The sequence below is a fragment of the Tachysurus fulvidraco genome, chromosome 2 (assembly GCF_022655615.1).
Source record: "Tachysurus fulvidraco isolate hzauxx_2018 chromosome 2, HZAU_PFXX_2.0, whole genome shotgun sequence".
Classification (NCBI taxonomy): domain Eukaryota; kingdom Metazoa; phylum Chordata; class Actinopteri; order Siluriformes; family Bagridae; genus Tachysurus; species Tachysurus fulvidraco.
This window is the reverse complement of record NC_062519.1, coordinates 14,178,778-14,186,047: the sequence shown is the minus strand read 5'-3', so window position 1 is coordinate 14,186,047 and position 7,270 is coordinate 14,178,778. Positions and strand designations below refer to the sequence as shown.

Sequence of the window (7,270 nt, the reverse complement as noted above, 5' to 3'; positions counted from 1 at the left end):
AATTTATGAGCTAAGGTCTGGGAACCATGGTCTTTTCCCTTCTACATAACAAGTTGTTATTACAAATGTGCTCAGACTGACTAGGCCTGACAGCCCCGAATCTGGTTACAATAAACATCTTTGGCCTACAACATCGCCTACATATGTCTTATGACAGCAATTGTAATATTTTGCAAGGCCTAATACTTTACTTTGGTTATAGTATTGTAAGGAATAATATTTGAATTATTTCTACTAAGATTTTTTACAACAGCTTCCTCTAAGTCATGGGTCTTCAATCTCCATAAAGAGCTGGTGTGGCTGCAGGATTTCATTCCAAACAAGTCATGATACAAATCTGATTTTGCTTGTTTAATCAATTCAACTTGGTCTCAAACCAACTATCAAGTGTACCTCCAATTTGACTGTAATGAGAGCCTGGAGCCACACTGGCCCTATTGGAGATAAGATTGTGATGTGAAACCAGCCAAATTCATCTTTTCTAACTGCTGCTCATGCTGCATCAGAAGTAGTACATTTTTCTATCTATCTTATGACACTCAGATGGAAAGCAATATCAACCATCCTCTCCATACATGTTGGTCAATGTCACTGTGATTGACAGAAGAGAGAGTAACGCTTGTGTTCTCTCAGCTGTGGCGTCACTGGGATTTGAACTCATGATCTCCAAATGCTTTTCTGGTGCACCATTAAGGAAAACAGGATATTTGTCACCTGACTATTGACACCTGCATTACTACATGTAATTTAAGAAATGATGAGTAATAAGCTCATTAATAAAGCTTTATGTGTGTATTATTAGAATTTATAAAAATGCTTACGTAGAATAATTACTTTTCTAACGTACAGAAAATGACAAGCACAATTATAATTATAAATGAATTCATTCATTCATTCATTCATTCATTCATTCATTCATTCATTTTCTACCGCTTATCCAAACTTTCAAAGGGCGTCATCGGGCATCAAGACAGAATACACCCTGGACGGAGTGCCAACCCATCGCAGGTCACACACACACTCTCATTCACTCACACACTCACACACTACGGACAGTTTTCCAGAGATGCCAATCAACCTACCATGCATGTCTTTGGACCGGGGGAGGAAACCGGAGTACCCGGAGGAAACCCCCGAGGCACGGGGAGAACATGCAAACTCCACACACACAAGGCGGAGGCGGGAATCGAACCCTGGAGGTGTGAGGCGACGTGCTAACCACTAAGCCACCGTGTCCCCCTATAGAGTAATTATGGGCTGCAAATAAAAAGTGTTTTGGAACCTAAGGTCTTAATAAAAACATAGAAAGGTACTTTGGTACTAGTTGCTCAAATAAAACAGCCAAAACAGAATCTAAAAGAATGATCAATGCAAAGTAAAAAAGGGTTTTTAGTTATTTAGTGAGAGTAATAAAGGCAAGGTGGTGTGTAGGTGGAAACTTATTCCACCCACTTATGACCCAGTGAAAGCTTTGAAAGAATGACATTCCTGAGATTGAAGATCTGAGTCGGTCTGGAGTTTTGATCCACAGTGCACAGATAACACGATGAAGAGGCCGTTGAGGTCTGGAAGGCAAAAGACAAAAAGCCAGGAAAGTGGCTTCAGTACGGGGTCACATGGGAGAACTTTGTCAAGTGACGAAGCAGGAGAGCGGCAGTGTTCTGAATGAACTTTACAAGAAAAACTGCATCTGAATTTAGACTAGCAACTATAGCGTTGTTGTAGTGAATTCAATAAATAACTAGACATTATATAAAAAGTTAAACAGATTCTGAAATAAGAAACAGTCATATTCTTCCTACAGTATGGCAGTTTTTGCTCTGGATGGACTGTGAGGACACTGATGATGATTGACAGGTCCTGCAAGGGTGAAGTCCTTGAGCACTGCTTACTGAAGTTCTTTTCGTTTTATTATGCTTTCAGGAAACTCATTTCAAGCCACACTTTTTTTTTTTACAGAAACAGAGTATTTCGTTTTGAGAATTTAATTACGGTTTCATGTCCGACGGTATTTTAATAACACAACCCTCACATACCTGACACTTTGTTTGGTTCATTATTTCTATTTAACCTTTTCGGAACCTTTTTACACACTTCACAAAAAGAAGTGTTATAAAAAAAAAAGCATTATAAAAAAAAAAGTAATTAAATAAATAAATAAATAAATAAATAAATAAATAAATAAATAAATAAATAAATAAATAAAACAAAACAATAATTGCTTTCCTAATTGTTTTTCTTTTATTCAGTGCTATAAACTTTGCTCATTATGAACAAGCCATGAACAAAAATCTCTTCTGGTTTAATATAATTAGTTGTCATAAGTGAATAATTTGTATCCTGTAGAGATATTAAGTAAACCGCTGAACGTGGATTGAAGTGTTTCAATATTTTTGTGTCTACCAGTTGTCTAACACAGAAATCAGGTGGAATGAGGGGGAAAAAAAAGATCTCTGGTCTTAGCAGTATGTGGTAAGGCAATTACTATGATTACAGACTTAGTTATCATTAATCTCTGTGACAGCATGTGCCAAAACGAGTTATTCCATATGCTATATTCCAGCATTAAAAATGCATTAGCTTGTTGTGTGGAACAAAACGCAAATGCAGCATTCTACTGAAAACAGGGAATGAATGAAGGGGAATAAATTAATAATAGATGATGTACGGCTGGAGTGATGCTGTTTTCCCGTAATGGCAAACTTGTGAGTTCTTATTGTCTCAACAAAATTGTGATCATGCATAACAATGTCTTCTGAATAATGTAGCTCAGGAACGCATAGTGAAATTGGTCTGATTTAATTACTGTGCCATGAAAGGCAAGTGCCGGCAAGGGGTATACAACCTGTTCTGTCCTGCAGGCTTCCAGTTGCAGTGAATGTGTCACTATGGAGCACTTCAGTAGTCAAAGGTGCATTTGGTTTGATTTACCTTGAGTCATTGAAACCTCTCTGCCGGAAAGATTTTGTTTTGGTGGCTCACAACACAGTGCATAGGGCTGAATGGGTGGGAATGTGTGTATGAATGTGTGTGGACTGCAGATGTGCTGCTGCCTCATGTCCAATACCCAAAAACCCTTGGTGGGGGCATTATGGGATAGCATGTTTGCCTCACTATGACAAAAACATTTTAAGTAAAAATCCTGCCGTCTCTCAGAGCAAGATAATTCATCAAGATGTTCACATCATGACTGACGTACCATGACTCGTAGGATTACCAGAAATAGCCTCCTTTCTCCAACTGGTATAACAAGAGCAGCAGATATTACCCGTTAAAGAGTTTTTCAGTTCATCATCCGCTACGGAAATGAAGCAAAACCCATGTAGCTCACAAGAGCCAGCTTCATTATTCTCTTAAACACAGCAGCACGTCTCAACAAACCACTTTATTATGTCTGTTCGTGTCTGTTAATAGCCAAGCTTTCAGAACACAGGCTGCTCTCATATGGAGGAAAGGCTGGAAAATTAAAAGCATGCATTATAGGAAAGCATGGATGATTTGATAAAATAACGATTTTATATAATGATACATTTTCACTTGCTTGTGTGTTGGCTTGCGTTTGTGCGGGTTGTTGGTTTGTACATAACAAGTGTGTTCAATGTGTTTTGTGCCACTCATCCATAGGTTCACTCGATTCACACATTTTGACATTTACAGTGTCAATATACAGCATTATTTCTTTTTACGTGATTTATCTACATAATTTCTTTGAATTCTTGAAAGTGATCATCTGCTTATTATCATCCTTTGGGTCATTTCATTCATGGGCGTAACATGTTGAATGTCACCGAAATCATATCACTTGCATAATCACACCTGAAATGTCTTTACTCTGCTTGGCTATATGAATTTGCTGTTGATAAATAATTGTATAAACTCTATACATTAAACTATTAACAAGAAAATAGTCCCATTTTGGCGGTAATGATCCTAATGCACACCCACTTGTCTACGATCCACTTTAATAATGCTAATTGCTTTATGTCCAGTGTTGTGCAGGACTATTAGAGAATGGGTTTTAATTGCAGACAGGGAATGTTTATCCTTTTCATTCATTCAGTGTTACTTTATACTGTACTAGTAGATATAAGTAGATACAAGTAGATATGTATACTGTATTTGTCTACTATATAATGCTGGAATGAACAAAAAGATTCGTCTCTCTTGAAACCTTGCATCCTTCGGGAGAAATGCAGAACGATTTGTAGAAAATGATCCGGCAAATCAGTTTATAGCATAATGGCATAATGGTCCAGCTTTGTGTCACTAGGCTAATGAAGAAGAACAACCCTTTAAATGGGAGGTACAAGAGAGCAATCTCAGTTTACCCAGAGAATGTAACGATCATTAGAAAACATGGCGATAGATCCTAGCAACGAGTTTCCTTGCCTCACCTAGTTTTTTTAATCCAAACCTTAGTCCTCGGTGTCCAATTTCATCCATGTGATTAAACAAAATTGTCACATTTTCAGTCTTATAATTGACGTGACGATGATTTTCTGCTACACAGAGCACTAAGAGAGTGCACCGTTCGCCTAAATCTAACCAGTCTGATGTAGGTTTTGTTGAAACAAATAATATTTCATACCTAATAATAATTCTATGGGTTGTGTGTGTGAGTTAATCATTCTCTGAAGAAATCATCCCCACAGGTCAAAAGGATTGAAAATGGCAAGATTAAATTGTAAACTGGGAGAACTCTTGACTCTCACAGATAATGGGCCAGAAGACGTTGGCTAGTGTGATGGCAGCAAATTTTTGTTTTGGATTCACTCTGTTATGCAGACCATTTATTAATCGTCCAGCCAGTCTGTGCGCGCGCGTGTGTGTGTGTGTGTGTGTGTGTGTGTGTGTGTGTGTGTGTGTGTGTGTGTGTGTGTGTGTGTGTGTGTGTGTGTGTGTGTGTGTGTGTGTGTGTGTGTGTGTGTGTGTGTGTGTGTGTGTGTGTGTGTGTGTGTGTGTGTGTGTGAGTGTGAAAGCAACATCACTCCTCTTTTATCTCCTCTAAGTACTCACTGATCTCCATACAAATCTCCAATTTCTCAGACAGATGGAGAGAAGAGAAGGAGGATTGTGGTGTGTCAGGCAGAGGTCCAGTACCCGCTCTATGCCTCTGAATCAACATGCCCAGCTCGAATTCTGTGCGGCTCAGATCTTTTACACCCTTACTGTGATATAGCAAACAACAACAAAAAAGAAATATTTTAGGGATAAATAAATGAATGACTGAATTAAATCATATACTCTTTTATAACGGGGCATGTGACTGTACTCAGAAATAATCAAACAGATTCAAAACTAATCCAAATCTATTCAGAATCAGAATCAGAATCAGAAAGGTCTTTATTGCCAAGTATGTTCTCACATACGAGGAATTTGTTTTAGTACAGGAGCTCCACAGTGTAAACAGAATGGCAATGATAAGAAATGAACACATATAATAGACAGTTGTATGTACAGTGGGAAAAAAGTGCAAATTGAAATATAAATGTGCAAATTGAAGTATAGATGTGCAAATTGAAATATAGATGAGTACGTGTAAACAATGTAAGAATAGGGTTTGTTCTGTGTATGTGAGGTGTTCATCAGATGTGTGTTAAGTGTTCATCAGATGGATTGCTTGAGGGAAGAAACTTCCTATATCTGGTCGTTTTGGTGCTCAGGGCTCTGTAGCACCGACCAGATGGCAACAGTTCGAAGAGTGAGTGTGCTGGATGTGAGGTGTTCTGAGTGATTTTCTTTGCCCTTTTGCTCACTCTGGAGAAGTACAGGTCTTGGAGGGTGAGGAGAGTTGTGCCAATGATTTGCTCAGCAGTCCGGACTACCCTCTGTAGTCTCCTGAGGTCAGATTTGGTAGAACCAAACAGTCACTGAAGTGCAGAGGATGGATTCGATGATGGCAGTGTAGAACTGTTTCAGCAGATCCTGTGGCAGGTTGAACTTCCTCAGCTGATGAAGGAAGTACACCCTCTGCTGAGCCTTTTTCACAATGGAGTCAATGTGAATGTCCCACTTCAGGTCCTGGGAGATTGTGGTTCCCAGGAATCTGAATGACTCCACTGCTGTGACAAAAATCTATTTAACATATATAACTGATCTTGAGTCTTCACAAGTCAGGGCAATGGGGTACGGTGACTAGGCACAAGATTTTTCTCAAACAAACACCTAGGATCATTTTAAAAGACAGATAGATTGGTGCAAATACAACATAGTTGATCACCCAAAGCCCAAGTAAACTATGGTGGTGGCAGCATCATGCTATGTGTCTGTTTCACTTCAGCTGGGACTGAGGCTTAAGTCAAGATCGAAGGAGTCATGAATAGCACCAAAGCCCAATCTAAGTCTGCAGGCCACTGTTAAACAGGAAAATTCAAGAAAATTCAAGAATATTTCTACCTGCACACCTTGGGTAGACTCTTACTCAAAAAGGCTGAGAACTGTATTGCCATCAAAAAGTTCCTTTACAAAGTATTAGTTAAGGGGTGTGCACAATTATGCAACCAGGTTCTTTTATCCCCAATAAAACATTTCTGTTTGTTTTTCCTTTAAATTTTTAAAAGTGATAAAGCACATTAAAGGTAGGAGAAGATACGGCATGATGATTTATCTTGGTTTCATCATCATCCTGCTACATACAGTACACACACTTGTTAGATATACAGTGGTAGAAAATATACAACTAATTATACTTCATTACTATATCACAGATCTCAACGTTGTCTTCTTCTCTCATCTATCCGATGTCTAACATATCTTCAAATTCATAAATGTAGAAAAATACTATTAAGGATCATAATAGATCTTCATCTGCAGCGACTATCTCAATTTATGGTTTAGATATCTGATATATAAACCACTGGACTTCCACCGTAGGGAATCATAAGGCTTGTGTTCATGAAATGCCGTGACTGAGATTTCCCTAAAGTGACAGTACTGATAGACTGATGTGAATGCTGCTTATAAACAACATGTTTAGTTCTTATATTGTATTTATCACACCAGTGAGTATGTTGATGTCTCCCAATGGAGCGGGATTTTTCAAATTCTTTAAAATCCTAAAACGTCTGGTTGAGTTAAGTAAGAAAAAAGCAAATAGGAAAGTAGAAAATGTCAAAGATTTCTCCGAGTGAAAGGTTTTCCCACACGGCTACATGTTTATCCTCATGTTTATGATCTGCCTGTCGAGCCAAGGACCTCTAATGGGGAGTGAGTTATGGCAATAATAACTTGCCTCTTCATAATCAGGTGGTATCTTCAATCATCTGCCAAT

At 38.4% G+C, this 7,270-nt stretch overlaps 1 long non-coding RNA gene across 1 annotated transcript; it reads right to left on the bottom strand.

The window, feature by feature from the left end:
- Positions 1 to 1,369: 1,369 nt before the first annotated feature.
- On the bottom strand, positions 1,370 to 5,292 carry LOC125140782. Its single transcript, XR_007140050.1, has 2 exons — positions 5,017 to 5,292; positions 1,370 to 1,565 (listed from the first exon to the last, which is right to left on the bottom strand). It is a non-coding gene; the product is annotated as an uncharacterized LOC125140782 (long non-coding RNA).
- Positions 5,293 to 7,270: the final 1,978 nt, after the last annotated feature.